We start from the raw sequence: 19565 nt of genomic DNA on the forward strand, positions 1-19565 counted from the left end.
GAGAGCATGATAGCAGGGTGAGGGGCAGAGGGAGAATCAGACTTCCTGATGAGCAGGGAGCCTGATGTGGGACTCCGTCCCGGGACTCAGGGATCATGACCTGAGCTGAAGGCAGACGCTTAACTGACTGAACCACCCAGGTGCCCTCCCATACTCTATTTTCCTCTGAGTCATCAGAAGCATTGGTATAGCATTTCTTAAATGCTATTATCTCTAGAATTTTATTCCAAGTGACTGACACCCACAGGCATTCCTATTACCTGGCCAGAGTAGTAATTAGATTCATCTCAATTTCTGAGATGTTCAAATATGAAAAAAACAGAGCATAATACTTAGAAACTGTTGGGTATATTTAAGAGTGAGGTAATAATTATATCTAGAAATGTTACTAGTTCAAACACAATAGAAAGTAGATCCTTTGAAACCATAAAAGTTAGAAAAATATTAATTTTAAACTAAACAAATAGGTGAGGTGGTACAAAATTCCTTTGAGGGACAAATTAGCAAAAAAATGTGAAGAGCGTCTGGTAGAGAAGACAACACATGAAATGAGGAAAGACTGAAAATTGAGTGACATGGTATTTTGTTTAAATACTATTTACATATTTTGGTTAATTTTTGGTTGGAGATTGCAGCTTAGAATGAATTGTCAATTATCAAGGTATATGAAAAGAATTCAGACAAATTCAGATGAAGGAAATTAATATATTCAGCCAAGTATTGCCTTTCCTTCCTGCATTTCTCTAAAATGTCTCACTTTCTGTGTGTTTTTGTCAACTTTCATTTGTGCTTCTATGCTGTTCTGACATGAGTTTGACCCCTCTGCATCTTTTAACATCTTCAGCAGTTACTCTAGGTTGATGATTCTAACTTTTCTTTAGATTCAGTCACCCAATTCAAGTCAGCAAATGGGCTACTAATTTAAAGCTCATTTGCAAAGTAGAAAATGCAGCATCCTAGTTATAAATAATCCTTCACATTACCAACTCAATATTGCAAAGACTGCCAAGTGTACATTTGAAGATATTTTCTGGTGATTTTGACAGACTGGGATTTTAATATCCTTGGGGTATAATCATCAGGGACTAATATAGATGAGAAGATGTAAAAGGATCTTCATTAAAGGGAATTTAAATAAGTGAAACATTCCAGTTTAATATTGGGTGACTTTTAAGTAAAGCTAAATGTCTGAAAGCTTTGATTTTTAATATGATATTGTCTTTGAACTTCTAAGCAATCTTGTATTGAGCTATGGCTTTGACTGAGTTTTCAAAATTCTTGCAGCTCAGAAAATAAGGTTTCATTATTATTGTTTTTTAATAGATGGTAATGTAACAATTGATTTTTAAAAATGATGCACTCAGGCATATTGGGAAGTCAAATAATTTTTTTTCCTGCTGAGTCCAAATGGAGGAAGACTTTCTACTTAAAGATCTATTCAGCTTCTATCCTTAAAACTTGCAGGAAACATAAATGAGTTCCTTTTTCTTTAGTAATGAAATCCTATTTCCAAAGCAGCTTCTGAATATTTGAATGTCTTCATAAAGAAAGGGGAAATATATGCAGTTTTTGTATGTGAGCAAAATGATATATAAGATGGTTTTGTAAATAATATTGAACTATTATGATTAGGGAGGATAAAAAGGTTTCCATCACTGGAAAAGGAACTGATAAAATATGGAAGTGTATAGCGGCAGGTGACAAGCTCACTTTGTCTCTTTCCCTCCTTCCATTGAATCTGGCCTAAGTAGGGAAAGTTTGGGGTGGACTCAGTAGGGAATGTTCATCTCTCTTCCACTTGGCTTCATCAGATAGATATCTGGCGGTTGAGGCTGGTGGCTGATTCGGGAGCCTAAGCTAGCTGAGACTGTAGCTGGAACATGGCTTTTTCATGTGGCTGCTTGGCTTCCTCATGATGCCCAGAGTGAGCATCTCAGGTGGGAGAGAGTGCCAGGAGGAAGTTGTGTGATTTTGCTATGGAAGTCACAAAGCATCACTTCTTCCATTCTTCAATGGTCAGAATAGTGACATGCTCCAACCTGGATTCATAGACTTCATCTCTCAGCAGGAGTGCCAGTCCAATGTATTTCTTTCATAGAGATTGTAGATCCTCAGATCTCTTAATATATTGCTGTATTCCTAAATTGCCAAATTGCTTTTTGAGCAAAGGTCAAGTATGTTGGTTCCTCTCACTTCTCCAGGAGGGTACAACAGTTCCTGACTCTGCATTTTTGCTAGTAGTATTACAGGTTTTTAGATTTTTTCTAATTTGATAGTGAAAATGATATTTGTTTTAATTTAATTTGTATGTTTGATTGCTAATGAAGAGAATTTTTTCTTTATATGTGTTTGTCACTTTTCTAAATTGTTTGCTGTCCACTAACTTATAACCAGGATTTTCTTTTAATCTTTTTAAAAAAATGTTTTTATTTAAATTCTAGTTAGTTAACATATAGTGCAATATTGGTTTCAGGAGCAGAATTTAGTGATTCTTCACTTGTGTATAATACCCAGTGCTCAACACAGGTGCCTTCCTTAATCCCCATCACCCATTTAGCCCACCCCCCCACCTCTCCTCCAGCAACCCTCAGTTTGTTCTCTTTACTTAAGAGTCTGTTCTATGGTTTGCCTCCCTCTCTTTTTTTACCCCCTTCCCCTATGTTCATTTGTTTTGTTTCTTTTTTTTTTTTTAAAGATTATGTATTTATTTATTTCAGAGAGAAAGAGAGGGGGAGAGAGAGAGTGAGAGAGAGAAGGAGCATGATGGGAGAGGGATGGACAGAGGAAGAGGGAGAGAAACCCAACCAGACTCCCTGCTGAGTGCAGAGCCTGACACAGGGCTCAATCCCAGGACCCAGAGACCATGACCTGAGCCGAAACCAAGAATTGTATGCCCAACTGATTGAGCCACCCAGGCACCCCCATCTGTTTTGTTTCTTAAATTCCTCATATGAGTGAAATCATATGGTATTTGTCTTTCTCTGACTGACTTATTTCGCTTAGTGTAATACACTCTAGCTCCATCCGTGTCATTGCAAATGGCAAGATTTCATTTCTAGCCAGCATTTTCTAATTGTTTGCCATGAGTTCCTTAAGATTAAAGCAAATGACCCTTTGTCAGATTTTATTTGATAAGTATTTTCCCAGTTTTTAAAAAATTCAGTTTCTGAAACGTTCCATACTCATGGATTGGAAGAACAAATATTGTGAAGATGTCAGTGCTACCTAGAGCAATCTACACATTTAATGCAATCCCTATCAAAATACTATGAACTTTTCCCAAAGAAATGGAACAAATAATCCTAAAATTTGTATGGAACCAGAAAAGACCCCGAATAGCCAGAGGAATGTTGAAAAAGAAAAGCAAAGCTGGTGCCATCATAATTCCGGACTTCAAGCTCTATGACAAAGCAGTCATCATCAAGACAGTATGGTACTGGCACAAAAACAGACACATAGATCAATGGAACAGAATAGAGAGCCCAGAAGTGAACCCTCAACTCTATGGTCAACTCATCTTTGACAAAGCAGGAAAGAATGTCCAATGGAAAAAAGACAGTCTCTTCAACAAATGGTGTTGGGAAAATTGGACAGCCACATGCAGAGGAATGAAACTGGACCATTTCCTTACACCACACACACAAATAGACTCAAAATGGTTGAAAGACCTCAATGTGAGACAGGAGTCCATCAAAATCCTAAAGGAGAACACAGGCAGCAACCTCTTCAGTCGCAGCAACTTCTTTCTAGAAACATCACCAAAGGCAAGGGAAGCAAGGGCAAAAATGAACTATTGGGACTTCATCAAGATAAAAAGCTTTTGCATAGCAAAAGAAACAGCCAATAAAACCAAAAAACAACCAACAGAATGGGAGAAGATATTTGCAAATGACCTATCAGATAAAGGGCTAGTATCCAAAATCTATAAAGAACTTATCAAACTCAACACCCAAAGAACAAATGATCCAATCAAGAAATAGGCAGAAGACATGAACAGACATTTCTGCAAAGAAGACATCCAAATGGCCAACAGACACATGAAAAGGTGCTCAACATTACTCAGGCATCAGGGAAATACAAACCAAAACCTCAATGAGATACCACCTCACACCAGTCAGAATGGCTAAAATTAACAAGTCAGGAAACCACAGATGTTGGCAGGGATGCGGAGAAAGGGGAACCCTCCTACACTGTTGGTGGGAATGCAAGCTGGTGCAGCCACCCTGGAAAACAGTATGGAGATTCCTCAAAAAGTTGAAAATAGAGCTACCCTATGACCCAGCAATTGTACTACTGGGTATTTACCCCAAAGATACAAATGTAGGCGTCTGAAAGGGTACGTGCACCCCGATGTTTATAGCAGCAGTGTCCACAATAGCCAAACTATGGAAAGAGCCAAGATGTCCATCGACAGATGAATGGATAAAGAAGATGTGGTATATATACAATGGAATATTATGCAGCCATCAAAAGGAATGAAATCTTGCCATTTGCAATGATGTGGATGCAACTGGAGGGTATTATGCTGAGTGAAATAAGTCAATCAGAGAAAGACATGTATCATATGATCTCACTGATATGAGGAATTCTTAATGTCAGGAAACAAACTGAGGGTTGCTGGAGTGGTGGGGGGTGGGAGGGAATGGGGTGGTTGGGTGATAGACATTGGGGAGGGTATGTGCTATGGTGAGTGCTGTGAATTGTGTAACACTGTTGAATCACAGACCTGTACCTCTGAAACAAATAATACATTATATGTTAAAAAAAAAGAAGAAGATAGTAGGAAGGGAAAAATGAAGGGGGGGAAATCGGAGGGGCAGGTGAACCATGAGAGACTATGGACTCTGAGAAACAAACTGAGGGTTCTAGAGGGGAGGGGGTTGGGGGGATGGGTTAGCCTGGTGATGGGTATTAAAGAGGGCACGTACTGAATGGAGCACTGGATATTACACAAACAATGAATCATGGAATGCTACATCAAAAACTAATGATGTAATGTATGGTGATTAACATAACATAATAAAATAAAAAAATTCAATTTCTGAAGTTTGGTTATATACAAAAGTTTCCAGTTTTTATGCAGTCTTATCTTTTAGTCTTATCATTTTTATCCCTTTATCTAAGAAACTTCAAAAAATTATCTTCTAGGTCATTTGTTAATTTTCTCCAATGTTGAATTTGCTTTTCATTTCTTTTATTGTGGCTTTAAAATGGCAGTCTGCATTTTGGATCATTCTTGTTTATTTTATCAATTTCATAAAGGCAGTATCCTCTTGAGTATTATAAACAACATTAATTTTACACTTAATAAAATATTCCTATGCCTTAGTACTATTTTGAGCAAAGAAAAAAATTTTAAAGGTTTTATTTATGTATTTGAGAGAGAGAGAGAATGAGAGAGAGAGAGAGAGAGAGAATGAGAGGGGGGAGGGTCAGAGGGAGAAGCAGACTCCCCGCTGGGCAGGGAGCCTGATGTGGGACTCCATCCTGGGACTCCAGATGACCTGAGCCAAAGGCAGTCGCTTAACCACTGAGCCACCCAGGGGCCCGAGCAAAGAAAATTTTTAAAAAATTCTTTTTAAGAATCCTATTTTTCTTCTCATGTTCTTCCCCCCGCCGCCCAGTATCCCATGATTTTTCCTTATATGGCTCATTCTTTTAGAGGGGATCTATGTTTACCCAATATTGCTTTATAATTTGTAAAATTATCTAGGAGTCGAGTTTTGATGTTAATCAAATATATCAGAGAGGTCCAACATTCCCCAACCCCAGCCCTAGATCCAGAGTGAGGGAAAAATAAGAAAATTTATGATGGCTATGTGACTATGGTAAAAGCTACCACCAAAATCGCTGCTGGAGTTCCAGTGGCCTGGGGACACAGGAGGGAGCCAGGGCCAGGGTGTTTACCTGTGGGCTACCATTACAGTGGTTTTCTTTAATTTTTATTATTGAAGTATAATTGGCATACAGTGTGATATTAGTTTCAGGTATGCAAAGTAGCAATTTGGCAATTCTATACATTACTCAATGCTCACCACAATAAGTGTAGTCACCCTCTGTCATCATATGATGCTATTACAATAGTATTGACTGTATACCCTATGATGTGTTTGTGGGCTACCATGTGGATTAAATAATCAGGAACCCTTTCTTCCACCTCCTCCCCTAAATTGAGTCTGTTTCTATCTTGGGTGTGACCTTTTGCACCTAGAGCAAGCTGCAGGATTGTCTACACTACAGAAGACACTTAGTGTTATAAGCATGCAAAGAGAAAAAAATCATCAGTTTGATCAACCTAGGTGGAATTGGACAAAAAATGACTTCAAATGGGCTTGGACTTTTACAGATGAAGAAGTCAATGGTAATGCTGGGCTCTAAATGAGTGAAGTCATTTGCAAACTACCACACAGTCTTTATGGATATTGTATGAAAAGAGGATGGAAAACCCTCTACATACTAACATATCAGGAGCACCATCCTCAAACTTGAAGGACATGATAGAAAAATATACTGGAATAGACAGAGAGAGATAAATACTTATGTTTTAAAAAGTGAGCCAGTAATATTCTTAGCTAATTCTGCCCGTACTTACTTATCCTTCAAAGATTAACATAAAAGTGTGAAAATTTTTACAAAGCTTAAAAATCATTATATATAGTTTATTCGAGCATAATCCCCTCAGAATTGGTTATTACCACTATTAATGACTTGCTAGTTAGAGTGCTAATGGCCCATAGCAAAAAACTGCTGGTAATGACTGATTTCATAGGGATTATTGCTTAATTAATGACACTCCACCTATCCTTAGTCATTTTTGTATCATTTTTATTGCCTGTTTTAAGACCCTGAACCTTAGTTTATTACATTTGGAAGAATGTCACCAAGACAGATAAAATAGATAATAATTTTCTGATTATGGTTAGCTTTGTAATATATGGGCATTTCACTAAGTTATTTCATATTTCTCTATCCCTTGCTAATCAAATGTCACTTGTGACTTCTGGGTGGGTTACAAGAATATAACTTAAAAACTGATGTACTTGGTTTTGAAAGAAAAAAGTCTGAAATATTTCTGAATCAGTGGACACATTTTTGCACATCTCCAGTTTCGATCGGGTAATAAATGGGAAATACAAAGCTGAGATAAGATGAGATATTGTCCTTTGAGAACCTTCTCAGTCTATGCAGAGAAGGCTGGGCAGGATTTTGGTTTAGCTTAGCCTCCAAGTAGCTACCCACTTTTGATTTTGTGATTTTCATCTTCATCATTCATAAAATTAGATTATTGGACTGCATTGCCTCTTAGTTCTTTTTTTTTTTTTTAAAGATTTTATTTATTTATTTGAGAGAGAGAGAATGAGAGAGAGCACATGAGAGGGGGGAGGGTCAGAGGGAGAAGCAGACTCCCTGCCAAGCAGGGAGCCCGATGCGGGACTCGATCCCGGGACTCCAGGATCATGACCTGAGCCGAAGGCAGTCGCTTAACGAACTGAGCCACCCAGGTGCCCGCCTCTTAGTTCTTCATAGCTATTAAATTCTATAATCAGAAATCACAGTTTCAAAAGAGAAAACAGGAACATTTGCATTAGAGCTATAGAAAATCCTTTTTCAGTAAACCCCATGGGATAGCCGAATTATTCCTTAAGCTAAACTTGGTCCTTTTGAATACTGCTTAGAGGAAATGGGTCATCATGTAAGGTTTTAGAAATGAGAATATTTTTGTTGTGACAGTGCTAAGTTTTGTGGACTTTGACCCAGCTCAGTTTCTAACTGGCTGTGTGAATTGGGGCAATTCTAGCACCTAAGGTGGGCCAACATCATGAATTTTCTGATGTGATGTAAGGTGATGAAGCTTGACATTAATCAAAACACAGGACAACGACAACAAAAATTTATTGAAATACATTTTTCCACAAAAGATGCTTAAGTTGTTGAAAGTATCAAGTTCCTAAATCTCATGGTTCATGTTGCATAATTTGGAAACTTGCCTTGTAAGACTTGGCTCTGAAAGACTTTTAAGTCATCTTCTAAGTCACTGGCTCTCACAATGTGATCTGGGAACCCTGGGAGTCCCAAGACTTTCAAGGAGTCCATGAAGTCAAAGCTATTTTTTATAATAACACTAAGATGTTATTTGCCTTTTTTATTCTTGTTCTCTCACAAGAGTACAGTGGAATTTTCCCGAGGTTTCATGGCACATGACACTATTTATAATGAAATGTACTGATATTTGGAAGATCTGTAGAACTAAGTGAATTAATATTCTCTGAATAACCAATGTGTGATGTTGCAAAATTATGCATGGATAAAGAATTCTTTCACACTTATCTGGCAGGGGAGATACCATGATTACGAAGGTGGTTTTCCCAAGGCGAGGCTTATCCATTGCACTTTGGATGTGCTGACCCCTGCGATTTTCCCAAATGTGGGAAACTCAACTGCATAATTTGTGGTAGCTGGGGATTGTGTTTGCACTTTCCCCTTATAAAAAATATTCATTTTCCTTAAAAAAAAAAAAGAATTATTTCAAAGTGGAAAAAAGACCAGTGGATTTTAATGTGGCAGAATATGAAAAATTTCTTGATATGGTTTCAGATTTCACTTTGCAGCTAACCTTTGAGAAACTACTACTTGTTGAGTTTTGGCATAGTATCAAAGAATATCACAATTATCTGAAAAAAATTCTTTAAAAAATCCTTCCTTTCCAACTACATATGTGTGAGTCCGGATTTTCTTCAAATACTTAAATTAAAATAACATAGCAATGGATTGTAAGCAAAAAGAGATATAAAAATCCAGCTGTGCTTTATTGAGCCAGACATTAAAATGATTTTAAAAATGTAAAGTAATGCTCCTTCTGTCACAAAAAATTTTTTGTTTGAGAGAACATAGTAATTGTTTTCATAAAATAACTTATTTATTTTAATATTTAATGGATTTATGTTATTTCAAAATAAGCTAATGAATGAAAAATTTAAGACTTTTAATTTTAATTTCTAATATGGTAAATATTAATAAACAATTCACATGAACAAACTCTTTGAGGTCCTCAATAATTTTTACCTGCATAAGGATCCTGAGACCAAAAGTTTTGAGAATTGCTACTCTAAGTCAATTATATTCCTAAAGACCTATTTGCTGCCATTGTGAACTTTTAAGAAAATATACTCCAGGCCCTGAAGACAATTTCCAGGAAGAACTTCTGAAAATGTTTTGAGATATGGCACATCAATAGAATGAATGTTTGGCTTTCCAAGATAAAGATTTAACTGAGTAAACCTTATTTGGATGGAGAATTCTGGTATGTTTAATGAAAGAATCATCCTTGTAGTGTATTACAAGATCAGGTCTTTTCAGTTGTCACTGGAAAGTGAGAAAAAGTAGCATATATAGAAGAACAATAAACTGGCTCAACTGAAAATAGATGAAACAGACAGAAGTGATGTGAAATTGTTACTTCCAGAAACCTGTATGGTAAGTCCTGAGACTTGACCCTTGTACTTTTGGAGCCTTGGATCACTCTGAGTCCTTAGCCCTGAATCAGTATTGTGGGCAGAAGAGGTTCCTGCTATTTCATTTAGAAGGGAAGTGATTTTGAGAATGCACCACAGTAGTCTCTGCACATGTTGGGGGAGGTCATTAGGAGGATGTGACTGCCAGTTGACCCATGAGCTGGACCTGGGTAATTGGAGGCTCCTCACCCCCTCCCCGTCCATGGAATGTGCATTCTGCTTGCCTTCCTCACTCCCAGAAGCGCTCCACAGGCATAGCCTTGAGATAGTGATGTGTTGTTGAGGCCATCTGGACAGTGTTTGTGACGGATCCCAGTTAAGCCGTCTGTATAAACTTTCAAGATTCTGGCAGGCAGGTGTGGAGATTTACTCTTCTTGTGGCTGCCCAAGACAAGCCTGCCCTCTGCCACATACCAATCTGGAGTGGTCTGCCTCTTTCTTTGGTCTCTCCCTGCCCTGTGTTTGCAGGGCCCAGTTTGCAAACCAACAGACATGGTAGGATTTTCAGTATAGGTTAATCTTCATCTTTCTCAGAGCAAAGTAGATATGAGAGTGGTCCAGCAGAAGAAAGCGTGACACTCACTCACTTTCTCTTCCCTTTAAAATACTGACTCATCAGTACACCTGAATCCATGACACTAGCTCCAAATTGAGACTACATGGATATGAAGCAAACTTTGTAAAGAGCTTTACTACCATGATATTAAAATCCGTTTCTGGAAAGAGAAAGGAGGGTGGAGTGGTAAGTTCCCCCCCCTTTTTTTTTTACTTCCAGCCTGTGTATAATTGCAAATGATGAGAAAGAAGATCAAGTTCATCATTTATCACACAAAACATTCATGGCTGGAATCCTGTAGAGAGATTTGTCCTCTTTTTCTGTGTTTTGGGATATAAACAGAGTGAGGAAGTGATTAAACAGTGTAAGAAATTCATGCTAAGGTACTGATCACATAATGTAGTGTGTTACTCTTTGGTAGAGTGTTTGCATTTTAGAAGGGGACTGAGGTGGGTATCCAACTAAAGTAAGCAATCTGGAAAATTTTTTTTGAATAAAGGAATGGATAATTGTAAAGTGCTAGGCAAAGATTGGGCACTACTTTTCACATTACACGATAGAGAGGAGAGATGAGTACTAAAACATTAAATGAAAAATGGAAAATATTAAAACAAAAAAGCCTACAAATAAAATCAGTAACCTTCCCCATTTATCTGTAGCTGATTCTAAATTGTCCTCTATCTTTATAGGTATTTTCTTTCATACCCTAACCCATTGTTCAAACTTGGCTACACATCAGAACTGAACTACTAGGGGAAGATTTAAATTTTTTATTAGAAAATAATACATTTTCATGGTAAAAAAAATGTTCAAGTGATTAAGAATAGCATTAAGTAAAATGTAAAATTCTGCCATCCCTATTCCATTCCCCAGGGGTGTTTACCTTTACTTAAACCAACATTCCTTCCTCCCTTCCCTCCTTCTTTCTTTCCCTCCTTCCTTCTTTCCTTTCTCCCTCCCTCCCTTCCTTCCTCAAATATTTATTAAGCACCTACTATTTACCAGGCATTGTTCCAATTGTGGGGACACAATGAACACACCAGACAAGATTTCTGCCTAATGGGACTTACTATAACTTTGGAAATAAACAAATAAAAATATATAATCAGATAGAAAGTAGAAAGTATGAATAGTTACAGAAAAATAAAAGAGCATAATGGGCATGAAGGGACTGTGGATAGAGGGAGCTAATTAAGCCAGAACCTTGAAAAGTTTTTGTTTTAGTTTTTCTGTAATGGTTGCTGCCATAATTCTGGATGATAATGCTTATAAGTTTGTTTCTTGATTTCTCATCTTTAGTCATTACCTACTGATGCCTCATCATGAAAGTTGAGGTATTTAGCTCTCCTATAATTGTTCCCTACTCTATCACACCTCTCCTGAGTTTTGTTTAGTTATGTTATACTTTAGTCCTTAAATTGTTTGCCTTTGTATCTTGAACTTCCTTTCATATTTAGACAATTTGGACAATCTCTTTTGACTCTGCTAAGCATCATAAAAACTCAGCTACCCGGGCTATAGTCTAGATGTGCCAAATAAGTTTCTTTGAGGTTTTCTTTGAGGCTTTGGAAATCTATATTTAAAAATAAAAGCTCTCAGAAGATTCTAATGATTATCTTATTGGAAACCATTGCCCCAGGCTACACCTTCTCGCACTGGAAATTGAGTAGATTCATTCATTCTCCATGTTCTAACTCAGTGCTTCTTTAGATTTTTGCACCTCACACAGTTCATAGATATGCAACCCAGAGCAATGTTTACAATGCATTTAAATCCCTAAACTATATATTTAAAATACATTTTTGCCTTAAATGAAGATATATATAATTGTTTTGCTTTAAGTGAAGATGTATGTAAGATGTAAGATATATACTTTCATGGCAGTGTAACATCAAGCCAGGTAACAAATATGGTCCTGTTTAGGGTGAGGCACCTTTTGGGTAAGAAGGAAAATACATAGAAATAATGGAAAGTTGACTGGTTCTCAGAATAGTTGAAAACTTTGGACAGTAGGGGCAGTAAGGAGCGCTACTCAAATAGCAATATTGTCAGTCAGGGTTTTTAGTTCAACCACAGAAGGACTCTGATTGATTTTGAGCAGAAAAAGAATTTATGGAAAGAATTTGCAGTGGCTCACACCATCACATGGAAGGCTGGGCATTAAGGTGAGAGACTGGGCAGCAGCCAGGAATGTTCTCTGAAATCACACGGCAGAGCTGATCCTGTTAGAACAGGGCCCAGGTACTGTGGCTTATACCACGGACCCAGCTGACATTTGGCTCTCCCCGGTACAGTTGGCATTGCTGCCATTGTCTACCCCAGGAAGCCCCTCGTACTGCCTGTAACTGCCACCACTTCCAAAGGGGTTCCTCCAGTTCTGTCTTGTTTGCATCACTAGCTATAGATGTAGTCCATGCAGGTGTATCTGCATAGCAGAACCGGGGTCCTTCCCACATCCCACCTCAAGAAAGGCGGAGAAGGCAAAGACCCAGCATTATCAGCTTCTCTAGTGGGATCTACAAGGTAGACAATTCTCCAAATAGAAGATTCAAGATGCAGGGTGGTCAGACGTCCACTATGGTGACTTGGGCTAAAGGGGAACCCAAGGAAGTAATGTGATGCCTATGAATGCAATTCACATATACCATGAAGGCTGCCAAAATTCGAGTGCTTGAAAGTGTGCCTTGAGTCCCAGAAGGTTTAGCACTACTTCTTTTTTTTATTTTATTTATTTATTTATTTTTATTTATTTATTATTATTTTTAAAGATTTTATTTATTTATTTGACAGAGAGACACAGCAAGAGAGGGAACACCAGCAGGGGGAGGGGGAGAGGGAGAAGCAGGCTCCCCGCCGAGCAGGGAGCCCGATGCGGGACTCGATCCCGGGACTCCAGGATCATGACCTGAGCCGAAGGCAGTCGCTTAACCAACTGAGCCACCCAGGCGCCCCTATTTTATTTTTTTAAAGATTTTATTTATTTGACACAGAGAGAGACACAGTGAGAGAGGGAACACAAGCAGGGGGAATGGGAGAGGGAGAAGCAGGCTTCCCGCGGAGCAGGGGGCCCGATGTGGGGCTCGATCCCAGGACCCTGGGATCATGACCTGAGCCGAAGACAGATGCTTAACGACTGAGCCACCCAGGTGCCCCGGTTTAGCACTACTTCTATACCTAGCCAAAGCTTCTCCTTAAGGTCAAGCTGTAAGTATAAGCACCTGGAAATAGGGACTATGCCTTCTCTTAGCCTGTTGTATCACTCACATGGCATTTGTCAAAACACGAAAAACAAACTACCTTGTATCTGGATATTTTGTGTGTGTGTGTATGGTGGGGAAGGTTGGGGCTATCCACTTATTTTCTTCAAAAGCAGACCTAAAATAGAACAGAAGATCTGGCCGGAAAAGATCATGTCTTATTCAGAAGATTGTATTGGTTTTTAGGGCTGCCATTAAAAAGTACCAAAGACTGGGTGGCTTAAACACCAGAAATTTGTTTTCTCAAAATTGGAAGGCTAGAAGTCCAAGATCCATGTGTTGGTACATGTATTTTTCTGAGGCCTCTCTCCTTGGCTTGCAGATGACAACCTTTTTACTATGTCCTCACATGGTCTTTCCTTTTTGAACACATCCATGGTGTCACTCTGTGTCCTAATCTCCTCTTCTCATAAAGACACCTGGTTGGATGAGGGCCCACTCATATGGCTTCATTAAATCTTAATTACCTCTTTAAAGACCCACCTGCAAATACAGTCACATTTTGAGGTGGTTAGGCCTTCAATTTAGCGGGGAAGAGAGTAGGACACGATTCAGCCCATAACAAAGAGCAGCACTGGAGGAATAATTGGGATTGTCTGGTCTGAACCCTTCATTTTGGCAAACCAGCATTTGTTCACCCTTATTGCCACAACAGAAGTCTGATTCTTCTTTCTGTAACTAACTCTGGCCCACTCTCTTGTTGGGGGGGTTTGTCATCCTTAACTTCCCTCATGTGCATCGCATTCTCCATATGGGGATTGGTCAGTGAAAAGCACATGATCCTATCGGAGGAATGAGATGCAAAGAGACATACCCGGAAATTAGCAAAGAGGCAGGTGCTCTCTCTGCAGACACTGCAAGCAGTGAGGATGACGTGAGCCAGACCAGGGGTCACCATACGGTGCCCGAGAACGAAGCTAACACAGTGCAAGGCAAAGCCAAGCCATGGCAAATCTTGGTGACATTGTTCAAGTTCTTGCATAAAACTGAACCTGCTGGAATGGTGCCTGGGCTTCTCAATAGCAAGCTTCCTTTCCTGCTTTAGCCTCTTTGAGTTGGGTTTTCCATCATACCCGGGGCTTCCGAAGCCTGTGCATCCTGTTATGATGCAAACACTTACATTTTAGAGATGAATAAAGAGAGATGTGAGGAAATCTCAGTATCCAAGAACCCACAGTGGGGAAACCTGGCTTTTCAATTATTCAGTGTTTCCACATCTTTGAAAACCCCACAGCACAGTTCCTTGCTCATTAACACTCAGTTTATATTTGTTCAATGAATGAAAGAATGCAATTTAATCTTAATTTAAATAGTTTCATTTAGCTCTTTTCAAAAAGGCAGATACTGCCACACCATTGATATCCGTATATTTCTAACATTGCAAAAGTGATCTCTGAACATACTCTTTATCAAGATAGGGAAAGTTCATTTTAATGCTAAAGTAGGCTGATTTTGAGTCCACTTTAGTGAGATGGTTTAATTAGGTAGGCCCCTCTCACTCACCCTGTATACTCCATGTGAATTAATAACCCTCAGTCCGGGCTTTCCCTGGGTGTTGCCAGGCTCCTGAAGCCTCTGTGTCCTATCTTTGGGCCCACACCTTGCACTTGCACAAATGATTAACTACAGAGAGAACTTGTTTCTCCTAAGTGGGGCTGCAGCATTATTTCTTAGAAGGAAAATATATGGGCAAACCAGCACTTACCCAATCTAAATGTATCCAAATTTCAAATATCTGCTATACATATATTATTTGTTCATTAATGTTAAAAAAAAAAGAATGTAGATGATGCTGGTTTAGAAGAAGATGCTGTTTTAGAAGAATTTTTTAAAAACTAGACCATCACCACAATTAGGAGGGGCTGTTATATTTATGTAAAACCCTTCTTCCCCAAAAGGAGGACAGAGAGAGGTTAAAGAATTCAGAAATCATCAATAGGTCTGCTATTTTAGTCTTCTGAGTAAGTCTAACAATTTACTGTCTCATACATGGTTTTATCAGTCTACCTTTCCTCCAAGGAGATAAAATAAATGAAATCAGCATTCTTTTCAACTCCCTTGGCATAAATTATTACTTACTCTAAGCAAGATGACTGATGATTTCTAAAGCTCTTTTAATTATATCCTAAACTAGATTAGTGGCTGAAGGGAAGTCCTTTTAGGGCAATGAACTGAGATTATTTCAGGGATACTTGCATATTGGGGGGTGAAGTGGGGGAAGAGAGGTGTATTCTACTCAACAATGAACATATGAAAAGTCTATACACTCTATTAGTAGGGAACACCTGTACTCCAATAAATAATTGAAACTTGGCAAAAATTTTGCCAGATAAATTCCCACCCCCCCACCATTATCTGGGGTACCTTTAGAAGGAAGGATCAAAAGAGGGTTATTCAAATATTAAGCACTTTAAGCACAGAAATATCCTCTGGCCTCCTGTTGGGAATAAACTCGTAGATTTAGAATGAGGGATTTTCAATACAACAAGCACTTTTCCCCAGTAGAAGCATGAAAATGGGCTTCAGTAAGAACACAGAGTGAGGAATTGAGTTATTTTGATAATTAAGACTTCCAAAGGGAATATCTTGGAAACGAAGGTAGGATATGGTTTTTGAAATCATATTTTCTTTAGAGAATGATCTGCTTTAAAAAGTTTTTTATTGATAGAATTGACTTCTTTTGAGGATTTTCCATCTTCTTAAAATTCGTGCTCTTTATTCATAGAAGGGGTTTCAGTCTTCCTGAAGGCAGGATAATGGTAGAGTGTATTGTAAGAAGAAGTAGAAATCACATAAGGTTGCTGAGTATAATTAATTTTATGTTATCCGGAAAACAAAATTTTTGCTGTGAAAAAAATAGCTGCTAAATGCCCTGGTTGAATTCTAAAGATGTCCTCACAAGATTCTTGCCCCCCCCGATTATTCAATCAAACACTAACCTAGGTACTGTTGGGAAGGAATTTTTCAGATGCAATTAAGGTTACTAATCAGCTGAACTTAAAATAAGGAGATTATCCTGGATTATCTGGGTGGGCCTGGTATAATCATAGGAGCCTTTAAGAGCACAATAGGAAGATAAAAAGGCAGGAGGAAACTTTTGGAGATGATGGATGGGTTTATGGCATAGATTGTGATGATGGTTTCATGGGTACACATGTATACATTAAGCATGTACAACATTTTGTTTGTCAAAGTGGGGGACAGAGAAGGAAAGAAAACAGAAGAGTTAGAGAGATATGGTGGGAAGAGAAGTAGCAGAGTAATGATGCGGAAAAGGGGGTGTTCCAGAGGTTATATGTGTGAGATGGATTTGACCTTGCCCTTTGAAGATGGAGGACCTAGGCCAAAAGTTAAGGAATGTGGGCAGTCTCTAGAAGCCGAGAGAGACCCTCCTCCCTCAACAAACAGCAAGCAAATGGGGGCCGCACCCCTATAGCAACATGGAGCTGAATTCTGCCAACATTATGAATGATCTTGAAAGAGGATTCATCCCCAGAGCCTCCAGAAAGGAACAAATCCCTGTTGATACCTTGATTTTTGACTTTGTGATACCCTGAGCAGAAACTAGCATATTCAACCTGGACTTCTGGCCCTCAGATACTGTGAGATAATAAAGTTGCATTGTCTTAAGCCACCAAGTTTGTGAGGACATGTGACAGCAACAGAAAATGAATACAAATGTGAAGGAACCTCATACTATGAAATTAATTCTCCTCTCTTAGCACTTTGGAGATGCTCAGAGAATGTCCTTAAAGCATTCTGATGCAACAAACCCTAAAACAAACACACACAAAAGCAGAGTGGTAAGGGGTGTCTGAGTGGCTCAGTTGTTAAGCGTCTGCCTTTGGCCCAGGTCGTGATCCCAGAGTCCTGGGATCAAGCCCCGCATTGGGCTCCCTGCTCAGCGGGAAGCCTGTTCTCCCTCTCGCACTCCCCCTGCTTGTGTTCCCTCTCTCGCTGTCTCCTCTCTGTCAAATAAATAAATAAAACCTTAAAAAAAAAGCAGAGTGGTAAAGCTGGGCTTTCTGTGTATCTTGAAGAAAGAGTTTTATCTATTTAGTGAGAAAAGACATATATTTAAGAAAAGATCATCTCAAATGGAGATTATGATTGTTACTTCAGAAACAGCCACAAAAACAAGTCCCCTTTCCCCATTTCCTTCTAGTCTACGCTGCGCTCACAGTTTGTCAGAAACAGCCTCCTAGTATGATTCTGCATCCTAGAGAATATTGATTAAGAGATTTTTTTTGAGTCTTAGATTTAAATCCTGATTCTGCTGCTTATTGGCTTAGTGGGTTTGGGAAGTGTAGCTTTTCCAGGTCGTGGCTTTTTTTGTGGGTAAGGTGAGGAGAAAGATTCTCACCTGCACGGCAATGTTGAAATAACAGAAAGAAACGTGTGCTTCCAAACGTTTCAGAGTCACAGAGTAGCCTTTCATCAAACAATATTGATTCTTTTTTTGTATCAGTGAACCTTCTTTTCTTTGACAACTGAATCTCACTCTGGATTATAGTCCAATTTAAATTGTATGTTGTGAAGAATACTTCTCAACCTGTATTGATCATTCCTTACCCCCCCATTTGTAACTGAGGAGTTTCTTTTAATATTTGATAATGACTTTTGTTGCCCCACCTTGATTAGAAACCCTTTCAAGCAGGAACCATAAGGCACACAGTAGGCTCCCAATAAGCATATGCTGGTAGTTTTAAAATGTTAGCAATGTAGTTTTTACTTTGCTTTGCTATGAATGTCTGTGGGCAAATGTGCTTTATTTATCCTGCACCAGGTATGCCAAAAAGTGTAAAGAAAATAATCCATCCTCATCGGACATGCAGCGAAGTCCCCAAGCTACAGTGCCAACAATCTCAAGAGAGAGACTAATCTTGAAAGAATGCCAGCATAATTTTGCAGGCCTGTGAGATTTGGCTTGTTCAGATAGGTTTTAGATAAGCATCTGCACTTTTGGTGGCCTATCCAAATCCAATCCACACAGCCAGCTTAGAGAGCATCATCCATCACCATGCTGGCACCAGTGAGAATTTGTCCTGATGGGGATTTATTGCAGGAAATAACCCTTCTTTTCTGTAAAATGATTTGTTTCAAATCCAGGCATCTTTACTCCTACTGAAAACTCTAGTGGCGAGACGCACAGCTTTCTGACTTTTCGTTGTGCATTTTAATTGAGCTCCCTCTCAATCATTGACTTACATGTTTCAGTGCCTTGTGGAGGAGATAAGAGGGAAAATCTGATTCACCCTTAGGGAGGATTTCATAAGGAAATTAGAAATTTCTTTAGAATTATTGATCAGTACCTGTTCTGAGCATAATTATACTCAGATGTTTTCTTTTCCTCTTTTATGCATTCATAGGACATTTCTTTCTTACTCTTCTCATTTCTTTATCCTTTTGTGAAGTTTCATTATTTCATAACTTGTCAGTGGCATTTTATCTTTCTTGACTCCTAAAGAGTCTTTAGAAATGTATTCTGTATAATCTCGGTGTTTCTATATTCAATTCCCCTTTATCTTTTCATCACTGCTGATGGGCAGGCTGCACTGGCTGTTTTTCCAGGAGGTCAGTGGTCATTTGGATCTTTAAGTGGGTGCATGGAGAATCTATGGGTTCTGTGGCTTGAGGCCCTGGAGAGGAACCTCTTTGCCAAGGGATACTTGGTAGTTTGGAGCGGTTTTTGAAGCTACTGGGTGCTTCCTTTTTCTTTCCTTTCCTTTTTTTTTTTTTTTGAATGTGGGAGTGTCTTAGTTTCCTAGTATTGCTGTCACAAATTAACTGCAAAGTTGAAGGCTTAAAATACCACACATTTATTCTCTTCCAGTTCTGGAGGTTGGAAGTCCAAATTAGTTTCATTGGACCAAAAATAAGGTGTTGATAGGGTCGTGCTCCCTCTGGAGGATCTAGGGGAGAATCTTTCCTTGCCTCTTCCAGTTTCTGGTGGCTGTGAGCACTCCTTGCCTGGTAGCCACATCACTCCAATCTCTGCTCCGGGTCATACTGCATTCTCCTTCTCTGTCTCTAGTCAAGAATCCCTCTGCCTCTATCTTACAGAGACACATACGATTGCATTCAGGGGCCACTGGGACAGTCTTCCCATATCAAGATTCTTAATCGCATCTACAGAGACCTTTTTTGCCATGTAAGGTAACATTCACAGGTCCCAGGGATGAGGACCTAGATATTTTTGGGGCAATTAGTCAGCCTACCACATAGCGATAAAAATCCCAA

The 19565-nt window shown here is 38.9% G+C and overlaps 1 non-coding gene across 1 annotated transcript; it reads left to right on the forward strand.

Annotated features, from left to right (window-relative positions):
* Positions 1-8320: 8320 nt before the first annotated feature.
* On the forward strand, positions 8321-8484 carry LOC123845156 (U1 spliceosomal RNA). Its single transcript, XR_006790990.1, has one exon. It is a non-coding gene; the product is annotated as a U1 spliceosomal RNA (small nuclear RNA).
* Positions 8485-19565: the final 11081 nt, after the last annotated feature.

The sequence above is a fragment of the Mirounga angustirostris genome, unplaced genomic scaffold (assembly GCF_029215605.1).
Source record: "Mirounga angustirostris isolate CCGP_5_RB_7025 unplaced genomic scaffold, mMirAng1.0.hap1 SCAF_5, whole genome shotgun sequence".
NCBI classification, from domain to species: Eukaryota; Metazoa; Chordata; class Mammalia; order Carnivora; family Phocidae; genus Mirounga; species Mirounga angustirostris.